Genomic DNA, 13,541 nt, shown 5'->3' on the forward strand with positions numbered 1-13,541 from the left:
AACCGTAGGGGCCTTCTGAGGCTAATTTTTTCTTTTTTAACCACGTCTGGTTTACAGAAGAGTTAACTCTGCGATCATCTTGGATTCATAAAGGAAGCACTTAAAGACGCAGAACTGTGAGGGCCACGGCAGCCAGTGAGTGGGAGCCCAGTATTTACCTCACTACCAGACAGCTCTGCCCAGGCTGTTTGACTCAGTTGTTCCCATCTGTCCAGCCAGGCAACTCACAGATCTCTGCGCTGCAAGTTCCACACGGCAAGATCACGTGACATCACCGACTATACTCATCCCTGTTCTGCGGAGTCTCCCAACACCGGCTTCCAGCTCCGCAATTTACTGAGGACTCACGGAATAGAAAAAGATCTGCTTTTACCTTAGGTACTAGTTTATTATAGAGACAAGAAATACATTATAATCAATAATGGGGAGAGTCTGTGGGGACTGTCCAGGGGGCACCAGGAGTTTTAATTTACCATCTCCCCGTGGAAACTGTACATTATTTTTCTCAGCAATACCCAGTCCCCCTCAGGTGTATCTCATAGAGCCGAACCAGCCCCGGGGAGACAAAAGCATTTGCAGTAGGCAGAATATTTCAAAGACTTAGCAGTTATCTCCGAGAGCCAGTGGGGTCAGTTGTTTCTTCAGAGTCTGTGGGACTCAGAACTGTGGGCTACCTATTTTGTACAGGTCCCATTAGACGAAGCTGGGACCCATCCCTTGGGAGTGTTTCATAGGAGGAACTCAGTTCCTTCTTCCTCCTACCAGCCGCACAGCCAGGGAGGTACACTTAGCATTTCAGGATTTGAGGGATCGTCCAGTTCCAGCATGGCTATCCAGAGCTCGATGCTCACAACCTCTCGTCTAATCACCAATAAATATCAACTACACATCAGCTAGCACTTTAATCTGTGCTTTGGAAACTCAGTCCTAAAACTCTTTCAAATGGGAATATTCTTCAAAAGCAATAACATTGATCATAACAAGGAATGATAATGGTTAGGTTTATAATCTATGACACATTTATTGGACAATTTCATCTAAAAATCAAATTATTACTTTTACAACTCAGGCATGTGTATTAAAATCAAGTTTTTCTTCTCAGACTTCTATTCTCGTAATAATAAAGCCTTTCTGATTGTGCAGTCATCTAACATCTTTTTATTATGCCTTGCCATCACAACTGCTAAATTATGAAATATGCACATAGGTACTGCTGTTTGTACCTGTATAGTGTGTGTCTAACACATCGTATGCTTTCTGTATAAATCTTGAGGATGATAATTAGAAGTAAATAGAAATAGAAATTCTGACGCTATCTTAGCTTTCTCCCGTCGAACACTGATCATCTGCAAGGCTCCTCAAGGGACACATCTCCAGAGTGGGTATTGTTTTTTTCTCCACCTTGTAACCACACCCGGTTTCTTAATGTCACCCTGTTTTGTATAACTCATTGCGCTTCCCCTGGGTCCTCACTATCACGACACTGCTGTATCAGCATTGTGCTTTAGACAATATGATTCAATAAGGTCATAGGCGAAAGGATCAAGCTGAACGAAATAACTCAAAGCCCTGGAATGCTCAGCTATGCGTTCAGGGATTCGGGGGCCGTCAAGATGTTGGATTTGCTGCATTAGGGCTCATAGGAGGGCCCATAAAGAAAAGGGAGGGTTAGCGTTTCTCTTTAAGATGGAGATAAGTGGGCTTGGATGCAGATGTGTAAATAAAGGGAACAAAGACCGGGAAGGAGAAATAAGTGTGGCAAGGCCAACCCAGCTGAAAGGCCCAACCCATGCCAGCCAAAGAAGAACTTGGCCTCATTTCTCAGGGGCCACTAACATAATTCAGTCTGGTTCCCTCCTAAACTCAGGCACCTCAGAGCTGGGGGTTGTCCTCTCAGGCTTCATCTGTTGAGGTAACAGGAAACTCTACAGTTCTCAGGTGGTAGCCCTCTGTAGACTGCTTTCACTAGATTGTTGGCCTCTGGCTGGCTTTCAGGCCCTTCCCCACACAGTCATCAACCCTAGGCTTGCTCTAGGCCAGGCTATGCCGAGTAGGGACGGTAGAGGAGACTCTTTGCTGTGGTAAGCAACTTACGTTTTCAAGCCCTGTATTCGTCCATAAACCATGAACTGTCCTCTCACATGCAGTTCCTCATTTAAAAATTGTGTAGTAGCTGAGGTGAGAACCAGACCGCTCTGAGACTCTGGATCGAGCCTCGAGAACCTTCCCACTGATGCGAGTGGGCACGAGGGAAGATCACTAGGAGGCATGGGAGCAAGGGTGGTAGATGATGTGGCAGGAAGTGAGCTCTAATGGAGTTAAAATTAATTGGTGTGTGTGGTAAGAGGAAAACAGGGAGGAACAGATATTGAGGGGATTGACAGAGCACAGGGATGAATCGCCTATCTTTCTGCCAGGGCTCGGTGCAAACTCCTGGGAGAAATGGTTTTGTTACCTCAAGGTCTTAACGGAACATCAGTCAGGGCTGTGGAGATGGGACTTTGGCCAAGGAGATGTCATTCCAAACCAGACTTCAGAAAGGCAACGGAGACAGTGCAGGGCTCTGCTCCTCCATCAGACCAGCCATTTCCAGATTCATTCTGGGGGCCCTTGCAACTGTCACGGAGGCTAAACTTGAGACCACGCTTGGTGTTAAACAGACATTGGATCTCCTGGTTGAATGTGGATACACTGCAAGGCCTGGGTATAGGAATAGCCCTGCTGAGCATAGCAATATTGCCTGATGGGGCATGGGGCTTTTGTGCATGACTCCATATATCCATCCACTCACCATTGAAGTATTGAGTTTTAGGGCTGTATTTTGTGCACACACTACTCTCTGCACTGGAGTGGAGAGAGAATCCCGTGTCTACTGTGAGGAGGCATCACCTGATGATAAAAAGTCGATGCCCCACTAACAAAAGGCAGGAAGTAAGAGGTGGGAGTTGTGGGAGAGAGATAGGAACTCTGGGAGGTAGATTCAGAGGTGGGAAGATTCACCCTGAAGGAAGTCAAATGCATGAAACTGAGGAGAGGTAACTAGCCCTGTGGTAGTCACGGAATAGTTTACATGGGATGAATGCGTTTTTAGCTAGTCGGGGAACAAGCTTAGCACAAGGCTACACACACTGTAAATAAAATTAAGCCTCTGAGTTGTTATTTGGGAACTGGGACACGGGTGGAAAAACCCACAGTCACACTGGGGCCTGACCAATAAGCATATCAGATGGTATTTACCCCCATCGAGCCAGTAGTCCAGTGAACTTGGAAACAACAAGCAATGGATATAATAAATCAACTATGCAATTTGTTGGGAGGGCATGCGTTCCGATCCCAAGACAAAGTGTAATAACGGAAAGGCAACAGGGTAGCGAAGGACAATGTAAAATGGGTCAGGGTGAATCTCGCCATTCAAGGCGGGTGGCGGTTGATAATGTGAATTCCTTGGGAAGAGTATTCAAGATGGTGGGGATAGCCGGTGAAAACGCAGAGTTGAGAATTTCCTTCACAGACTAAGTGATGAAGACGGGAGCAAGAAACAAGGTCAAGGAGGAATGAGTCCAGGCACAGAGAGTAGCAAAGGCTGTGTGGCCTGCTCTGGAGTATATTTGGTATATCCAGTGAGACTCCATTGGAAAAACCGATTTTCCCTTTGCTTTTGTTTGTCACTTGGAGACCCCTTCTTGGTTAGGGATGGCAGCCGTGTCCACTCCCTCCTCTCAGCTACGACTCCACTTGAACCTATGTAGGCCTCGTAAATGCTATCTGTGGTGATAGCTCTTTAGAAAATCTCCTCCTTTCTCCTTTGCCACACTGAAAGCTTGGTGGATCCCACAGAGATCCTGAATACAGATCCACAGACTGGGAGAAGCCATGTTCTCAAGATTTTAGGGCCAAGCTTAGTGTATGATAACTGTTTCCTTCCCTCTGACTCTGTGGCCTACAGTGCCAAGACTCACACGAGGTTCTCACTGTCATGGGTTCTCACCCATAGACCTTGGGCCTGAGGAACCAAAGTCACCTTTGGTCCTTAGCCTTTATCCCTCACCCTCTACTTCAGAACCAGGAGCTCCATGAACCAAATTCCTCTAGTTAAAAAACAGGAATTTGCTTAGAGTTTTCTCTGTGGCTCTAGAACGCCTAGAAATGGCCAAAGAGATGCCAATAGAAGTCAGAGCTGTTTCTTTCTATCCAAGGACTAGTAGTCCTCAACTAAGCATGCTTCAAGAGTAGAGGTAACCAAAGGGTGGGATTGCTGCTCTCATTAGAGAGCGATCAGGAAAGATTCCCTTGGCTCCTCTGCCCTTGGCATGACGGATCCAGAGGAAGGGAGAGCAGTATCTCTATTAGCCACCTAGGAGTGCAAACTCAGGAGTAGCATTTCCTCTAAGGCCTTTACCAAAAACACCCCCACAATGGTGGCGCTTGCAGTTCTAACCTCTTCCTTTCCAAAGCTAGAAATAAGATTTACAATGCAAATAAGAAAGGGCTAAGCTTCTGGGAGTGCTGTTCCAGGTAAGGTCTCCAGATAGTGGCGGCAGCAGAAGCGATAAGACTAAGACGGTTCACTGACCATCCTTCAACAATGATGAGAACCAGCCAACATCCTGTCAGCCCAGGCTGGAGTCAGAGTGGGGAGGGGCATTCACAAGAGCCTTAAAAAGATATAGCCTTGTCTTTTCCTCTCATCACCATGGCAACCTATCTCTTACAAAGGCAAGAAACAAAATGTGTGAATCCTGTGATAGCTCCTTGACCTCCAGGCCTCTTTTACTATTGTCTGATTCTGCACACATGCTACTTACATTGTGCATTTCAGAGGGGGGCTCCTTTGGAGAGATGTGGGAAGTTACAGAGAACCTCTGTAGCTCTGTAGGGCTAGATACATACAGCATCGAAGACATCATGCTTATAGCTAGCCACTGAAGGCTGTTTCACTCAGGGAAGATGTCAGGGTTTCAGCTGAGACTACATGGGAGAAAGGACTAAAATATTCTTGACACATCTAAGTTTACCCTAGCCCTACTTGGTTTCTTATCTTTAATGTTTTCCTTAGCATGTTTGATTCATACCATAAGCGCATACGAAAGAAGCAACATACATTCTACTTCTTGATAAGATAGAAATGACTGACAGCTCTAATTATTCCCTAGAATGGCTTTAAATATTGAAAAGGGGGCACATAAAGTCCAAGAACACTGTGGATAGACGTAAACCAAGTATGCAGAAAAGTTAGTAGGTTATAAATCAGGAAGGTACAGCACTCAAGTACCCTCTTTGGGATAGAGGGATTGAACCGAGGAACTGAGGAAACAAGAACCAGAGATGATCTCTGCCCTCAGAGAGGATCCAGTACACTGAGCTCCAGGAGTCAGGGATGGATTGAACAGGGGAGGGAAAGGACCACATTGAAGAGTTCTCATCTGCAGAGAAAGAAACCAAACGCAAGGTTATTCTTATAACTTCATTCAGCCTTCCACCTTCAGTATGGTTTTACTGATTCTCTTTACAGCCAACGCTGAAAAGTCTTTCAGGAGGAGAGAGAGAGAGGTAAACACGGATCACACATGTAACTGCCTTTTTCTTCAATATAAGTTCCACATTTCCATTCAGTACAGTCAGAATACATCTGCCGAGAGGAAGTCTCCGGGATGTTAAACCCTGCACCTGAGCGTGTTCCAGAGTGGTGGATGCCGTCACCTGTGAAACAAGAGTGCACTCCATGAAGAAGAGCATCCTGGGCTCTTATTAATCTTTATAGAGTTTGGTGGCCTATTTTCATCTTTTAGTTCAGTAGCTAACTACTGAACACTGACTGCAGAAAACTGACTAAGCCAAGAAAAATAAATAGACCGGAATTTAAAGCAACTCTTTATTTCTATAAGTCTTCTGTGGGTCCTGATGGGTATGTCCATAAAGAGACTATCACGGGTTCATAGGGATAGACATCTTTATGTAACCTCTTTATGCAAAGGTTTTCACACTCCCCTTCTAAATATCTTATTCATACTCACAAACATTGTCAGATGTACTATAGCATGAAATTTGGGAGATTTGTTTTTTTTTCTTTTTCTTTTTTTCGGAGCTGGGGACCGAACCCAGGGCCTTGCGTTTGCTAGGCAAGCACTCTACCACTGAGCTAAATTCCCAACCCCGGGAGATTTGTTTAAGATATGCAAAGTATCCTTTTCTTGGACCTCAGGAAAATTCAAAGTAATAGGTGAAGAAAAGAATCTCAGGCAAGCACTGACACTCATTCCTTCTGGCCCAAGTGCAAACTTGTAAACTTGACTGTGTGTGTGTGTGTGTGTGTGTGTGTGTGTGTGTGTGTGTGTGTGTGTGTGTATGTGAGTATGTGTGTGTATGTGAATGTGTGTTATATGAGTATGTGTGTGATTATGTGTGTATGAATGTGTATGTGTGTATGGATATGTGTGTATGTGAGTGTGCATGTATGAGTATGTGCGTATGAATGTGTGTTGTATGTGTGTATATGAGTATTGTGTTTGTGTATGAGTGTGTGTATGTGAATGTGTGTTATATGAGTGTGTATGAGTGTGTGTGCATGTGTGTGTGCATGTGTGTATGTGAATGTTGTATGTGTGTGTATAAGTGTGTGTATGAGTGTGTATATATGAGCGTGTGTGCATGAGTATGTGTATGTGTGTATGTAAATGTGTGTTGTATGAGTGTGTGTATGAGTGTGTATGTATGAGTGTATGTGTACATGAGTATGTGTGTATGAGTATGTGTGTGCATAAGTGTGTGTATAAGTATGTAAGCATGTGTATGAGTGTATGAGTATATGTATGAGTGTGTTAGTGTAAGTGTGTGAGTGTGAGTGTGTGTGATTATGTGTATGTGAGTGTGTGAGTGTGAGTGTGTATGTGTGGGGGTATGCATGCTCATAAACATCTGCTAAAAGCAAGATACATTTTAGAGTAAATTTTCTTTCTCCCACAATTTAGTTTAAAAACAAACCTAAGAAAAGGTGCTAAGTTGAATCATTTTATCTTAGCTACAGCGCTGTCTTTAATTTTGGTAAGGATACCATAGTTTAGGACATGAGTGTGGCTCACTAACAAATTCTCCTAATGCAGCCTTGCTCTTAGAGTCTACATCGTTAAAGTGAAGTATACACATATCTGTTAGCCTCACAAACCTTCATGATTTACCATAGTCAAGCAGGAAGCTCCAAGTGCTAAGGGGGGAGTGGAACTTCTCCTGTTCCACCGGCTTTGAAATCTGTTTCCCTTTTAAACGCTTGTAGTAAAGTCAATCCTGCAGGACTCAGTACAGGAGCCTATTACTCTACCCAGCAGGCATCAGGGGAGTCGGTGCTGGAGTCCTGGGGGTACAGTGGCCAGGTGCGAGACCCCAGCTGGACATGGCCGAGCACTGGTCTGAACAGGTCCTTAGGAAAGGTGAGGGAGCATTCGCCAGCTGGTGCCCAGGAGTTAATTATACCCCTGAACAATTATTTTTCAAAGGTGAATAAGTGGCTTGCATTTAAAACTCTGGAGGCTTTCCTTAAAAAAGAAAATCAGAAGTTCTGCTCTCCCTACCCAGAGAGACCAGCTGGTAATACAGCACGTGAGTTCCTATGTGGAAGCACTAGGGCGGAAGGGAAGAGCCCAGATTCTTGAGAGAGCAATGATCATGGTCTTTCCTCTCAGTCCCCCCAGGGTCTCTCAAGTCTTACCTGTCTCACTCCCCTGACTCTCCTTGACATCTCTAGGATTTAAGATGGCCCAGACCTCTAAGTTGGGCAGGGACAGATGAAGTAGTTTAAGTACTTCCTGTGACGACAGGCATCTCAGTGCCATTCAGCTGGCCGCACTGTGCGGTCTCTCCGTTGCCTTAAAGCCTTGCCTGTTTCTTTTGAGATGAGTCTGGTGCTCTTACTCCCAGAGGATGCCACATGCTTCTATATCATCGTGCTTTCCAGGTTGGAATAAAACGCTCTCTTAATATGCTAGATACACAAAGGGTTGTATATGATAATAGGATGACGATTACTCTCTGCCAGGTCCTGAAAGGGTATTGTGATAAGGATATCTTCCAAAGACGTGTAAAGAGATTAGAGGGAGGAAGGGAGGGAGGGAAGGAGTGAGGGAGAGAGAGAGAGAAAGAGAGAGAGAGAGAGAGAGAGAGAGAGAGAGAGAGAGAGAGAGAGAGAGAGAGAACAAACCGGAGCTGTGGCGTATACTGGTTTCTAACAAGCATAAAGCCCGGGGCTCATCTCTGGTACTGCATCAGCTTGAAGAGTTGCTACACAGCCATTATCCCAGCACTGGGGAAGCAGAGGCAGGAAGGTCCAAAGTTCAAGATCACCCTCAGCCACTCAGTGAGTGTGAGGTTAGCCCAGAATACATGAGACTCTATGGAAAACTAGAAACCAAAACCAAGTCAAAAGAGCCACAGTAGCAAAATTATAGTTACGAAGTGGCGGTAAAGTAAATTTAGAGATGGGAGTCACAACAGGGGGAGCTGTACCACAGTGTGGCAGCACTGGAAGGTTGAGAACTGCTGTTCTACAGTTCTTCCAGACTCAGTTTTTAATTCCTTCACTACTTCGGACGGCCTTATGGAGTAGTTTGAACTACAGGGATGGTCCCAGAGTGACCACTGGCCAATGGAGCGTCGTGAAGTTCTTCTTGGACCAGTTAAGAAATAGAAACAGGAACAGCACCCTCCCTAGACACTGCCATGGGGTCTAGGCTGAGGGATCTTATCTGTTCTGGTCAAGATCAACGCTAAGGCCATAATTCCCTGATATAGGCCTACACTCCTGGAGATTGTATGGACACCAAATACAATCCCAGTTCACCAGCGCTTGCAAAATTCCTTCTAGTCATCACCACACAAGTCCTGTCTCCCCCACCATGGCCATGCATTGCTGTGCCTCTAACCCTGAGCAAATGATTTCTAACCCTACAGTGTTTTCTAGCCCTATTCTGGTTTTGCTTTTGTTTTTGTTTTACCAAAACGTCAAGCTGAACAAGGGACGTTACTTGCTTATAATTAACAGACTCCTCAAAATCACTCTGGGCTTTACCTTGTGGCCTCTGGACTAAGTCAGAAGGTGCTTACATTAATCCTTAGTCTATGAAGTTGGGTACAGGATACCCATTTTTGTAAAAGACATTAGATGGAAAATATTGCTTTTCTGGGTCCCAGGCAGCTTATGAAGTTCCCACGTCCCATGTACACAAACCGTGTCTCGGTCTTTATAAAATTCCTCTTAGTGCTTTTCACGGTCTGTAGCTGAATAGGGTGGAGGGATGTATCCTAAGGGCTATTATCTGAGAAGCAGTAGAGTTAGGGCATGTCCTCATGCCGTTGCCTGTCCGTCAATCACAAAGGCACAAAGTCCCACTGGCTGCGCTCTTTTATGAGTAGATCACAAAGCACACACAACGCCTTCATATGAATGTCAAGGCTCTGGTCCTCAGGATCTCAGCAAGGCCCTCAAGTTCACACCCGCAGTGAATTCCAGGCCCCTTCCCAACAGCTTCTGGAGTGAGTGAAGATTTGCGAGTTTTTGTTTGACTTAAAAAAGTCTCACTATGGAGCCCAGGTTGGCCTTCAACTCACCACACATTTTCTCCTTGCCCCTGGGTCATCAGCATGAGGCACAATGCTTGGCTTTCTGTAGCTTTCAGTTCACTTGAGTCACAGAGTTCAGACGTGTGCACCTATGTTCTCCTGTTAGATAGCAAGTCCTGAGCCCCATAGTCTTCCCAGTCGGAGACCCAAGAAGGCATGGACATCTCGGGGTTATGTGACTCAAGTCAGACCCTTGCCCACACAGATTCATGAACATCAGGCAGGGTGAGCAGGTTTTCATTTCCTGTTGCAGCTGAGGCAGACGGCAACCAACGCAGGGCCTCAGACAGAATAAATGTGTTCTCTTACAGTGGGTTCTAGAGGTCAGGAGTCTAAACAGACTTCACAGAGCTAACATGAAGCTGCTGGCAGGGCCCTCCTTTCCAGAGTTGGAAAAATTAAACATTTCCTTGCCTTTCCCCCAAGTCTGCTCATGTGCCATGACTTGTGGCCCCGTCTCTCCATCTTCAAAGCCAGCCACCGTGCAGAACTCTGATCCTGTCTTCTGATGCCCTACTTATGTCTGTAATGATCTTGCAGTAGATTGGCCCTTCCTGAATAATCCACAGGAAGTCATCTGATTAGCCAGATAAAGACTGGGTTCCTCGCCACGCTGCATAGCGTATACACGGGTTTTGGGTGTGGATTTGTGGGCATCTTGGGAAAGGCATTATTCTGACTAACACACTGAGACAGAGGAAAGGACAGGAAAGTGGATAGGAAATTGGTAAAATTCACACACACACACACACACACACACACACACACACACACACACAACTCAACCCAACAAGGCACTCACGCCACTTATGAGTAGTAGGTAGTCTAGACTAAGGGACATTTATACATTTTGTGTATGTAGTAGGTCTTCAAACTGCTAAGGTCTGTTGTATTTGTCCTCTTTTCAGATTGGAAGAGAACAGAAAAAAGAAGTTGTATGACTTGCCTGAAATCCACACAAGTACCAAGGTAGTGCCATCCTCCCTAACTTTCCCCAACCTTCCCCAGCCCTGCCAGCTAATCCCAGATCTCTCTGCTGTCTGGCCTCACACAGCTGTACATTTCTATAGCCTTTTCCCCCCTGTAACTCCCAGACCTGCTTAACTCTACAGCGAGAGGTGGGGGTAAAGCGAGACTCAGCAAAACCCTCCAGCAGGTAGCTCTTAGGGGATTTGTTTTTCTTCTTATTCTTGTTGTTCAAGAAGACAGACGATAATTAAAATGTCAGAGCCCTTCATGCTTCCCTGATCAAGATAACTACTTTCCCACAGGTGATAGAAAAGAAGGAAAATGTCTACTGTGGGAGGAGGTCAGAAATGATTCTACGACTGAACAAAGCTGGGAAAACAGAGCCCCCCTGAGCCCAAGGGACAGCTGATTGTGAGCTCCAGCTGATCCAGGACAAGGACTCACCCATGAGGTCTTCGAGAGGCCCCCTCCCCAGAGCCCCATCTGTAGGAGCTCCACAGGAGCTGATCCCCAGAGGGTCCGTCCAACAGCTTGCTAATTCCATCCAATCTCTTCAATTCCGTTAATTCCCAGTTTCAGAAACAGAGGCAGCAGCTGTCAGGACCAGCAGCTGTGTTCTTTGCCTTTGTAGCTCTACCTGTCCCTTCGCCCTCTTCAAACTGACAAAGTGGATCACACACAACTAGAGGGAAAAGAGTAAGGGCCCTGGATACAGAACTGAGGGAGGAAAAGGAGAAGTAAAATGGAGTTAGAGGGACATGAAGTAGCAGGTCTACCAAAGACGAGGGGCGGGATTCACCTCCGTGTTCCGGGATGTCAGTTGAACAATCTCCCCAACACCTATGTGTTCTCTACAGGTTAGTTCTCAAATTCACTTGGTTAAGGAGTCAATGTTTAATTGTTCCAGTCTACTGTTGGCCGGTTCACAGTTCTGTTGTGCCCGTCTGTCCTATGTCTGATCAGAAAATGACCTGCATCACCGTTGGGAGCAAGTCGCTATCAAAGTTTCCATATCTATTTTTCAAAAACTTAGGTTGGCGTACTATGCACATGCAATTAGACTTGCATGTTTAGGGACCATGTGTACCATGTGTGTGCCTGCTACCACAGAGGCCACAGAGGCCAGAGAAGGTGTCAGATCCCCTAAACCTCGAGTGACAGACAGTTGTGACCTACCAAAGGAGTGTTGGGAACCAAACTCAAGAGCAAACACTGCCCTTTACCGCTCTAACCAGCCATCTCTTCTGCCCCACCACACACTTTCAATCCCTGTCTTTATCTCAATGGTTATGCAAAACTCCTTCAGAGGCCTCATTGGGAGACTATGCTTTATGAGAAGTGAGCCTCCCAGATTGGCAAAGGAAGAACAGTAGATGTGGGGCTTATGGTGGCTCTGATGGGTGAGGAGGGGTGGTAGGTCACACTGGACCTCTAGGCTGTTTTAAGGTTTTGTCTTTGAAATGGGGGGATCCCTGTGAAACGTTAGAGAGAGGGGTGTTAGAATTAATCCAGGTGTAGTTTGTGTGCCTGGGAGAGAGGCCCCGAGACAATTGAAGTACTGCAGTAAGCCAGGCAAACCGATCACAGGGTTTCTAACCTGCACATGAGAGTGTCTGACACTGCAAGGCTAGAAAGAGATCCAAAGTCCGATGGGAGATAGATAATGTTCAAGAGAAATGTCAGGGATCGTGATGGTTTGTATATGCTCGGCCCAGGGAATAGCACTCGGCCTTGTTGGAGTAGGTGTGTCACTGTGGGTGTGGGCTATAAGACCCTCATCCTAGCAGCCCAGAAGCCACTATTCTGCATCCTTCGGTTTCTCCTGTACCAGGCTGCCTGGATGCCACCATGTTCCTGCCTTAATGTAACTAGACTGAACCTCTGAACCCGGAAGCCAGCCCCTATTAAAGGTAGTCCTTTTAAGAGTTGTCTTGGTCATGGTGCCTGTTCACAGCAGTAGAACCCTCATTAAGCCAGGGATGCTAGACAGATGGCCATGGTTTTGAACCTGTGTGGCGGGAAGGAGGAAGTTGTTATTACTGAGTTGGGGAGTGCGCCCTGTGAGGAGGGAAGCTTGATAACGAAATATCAAGGATTTAATTTTCAACGTACTGAGTCTGTAATCTCCAGTAGAACTCCAAAGGTGTGTGAGAGATGTTGGATGTACAAATCTGGAGCGTGAGAGAGATGTCTGTTGTGGAATATACATGGGAAAGAAGCCAATATTTAATGCTATGGGGTTCATGAAGGCAACACGGTAGTAAATTTAGAGAGATAGCCACTCTAAAAAAAAGAGGTGAGGGAAAGAAATAACTATAATGGGGATGGAGGGTAGGGGCAAGTCAAATGGGGCTCAAGGCAGGCCGGTCCCCTCACAGCCAAGGGGAAAGGCTTGAGGGGAGGACTTGGATAAGTTTCCACTTTGCTTTCTACATCTGCTAAACGGGAATATTAGTCTTCACGTGACGTTACTATGGGATTACAAATGAGTTAATCTGTTTAATAAGTATGTACTAAATGCGATCCTGTGCCAGGGACTTGAATTAGAGTAACAGATAGTTCCCCAGCTCAAGTAGGAGATTACATATTTGTAAAACACCTAGCCTAATGCCTGACCCCAGAAGTGCTCCATATGTAGCTTTTTGCTCGGCGTAGTAATTGCCTCTGTGTGGCCTACACGGATTCGCACTCTCCTTGGCTTCCTGAGACCAATTAAAATTACTTACTGCTCATTAGTCAGAATGGGTAAGCAAGGGAATCTGCTTTCTCCAGCTTTTCAGCCATGAGTTTATTGCTAGGATACTTCATAGAGCAGGCGGATTCCCTCCTTGATATGGGGGAAACTAACAAGGTCCACTCTGGGCCTGAGTGACCAATGCTACCTGGGCTGACCCCAGGGCCTTCAGGAACCAGGGCAGGGACGTGAGCAGCTCATACAAGCCAGGTGCAAGCTTGGCTTCAAC

General features: G+C 45.9%; 1 long non-coding RNA gene across 1 annotated transcript in view; it reads left to right on the forward strand.

Annotated features, from left to right (window-relative positions):
* Positions 1 to 10,515: 10,515 nt before the first annotated feature.
* Positions 10,516 to 13,541, forward strand: part of LOC134480427 (uncharacterized) — a 4,226-nt gene continuing 1,200 nt past the window's right edge. The window contains exon 1 of the long non-coding RNA XR_010054890.1: positions 10,516 to 10,578. This is a non-coding gene — a long non-coding RNA (uncharacterized LOC134480427). The remainder of the gene's footprint in view (positions 10,579 to 13,541) is intronic.

The sequence above is a fragment of the Rattus norvegicus genome, chromosome 9, assembly GCF_036323735.1.
Source record: "Rattus norvegicus strain BN/NHsdMcwi chromosome 9, GRCr8, whole genome shotgun sequence".
Classification (NCBI taxonomy): Eukaryota; Metazoa; Chordata; class Mammalia; order Rodentia; family Muridae; genus Rattus; species Rattus norvegicus.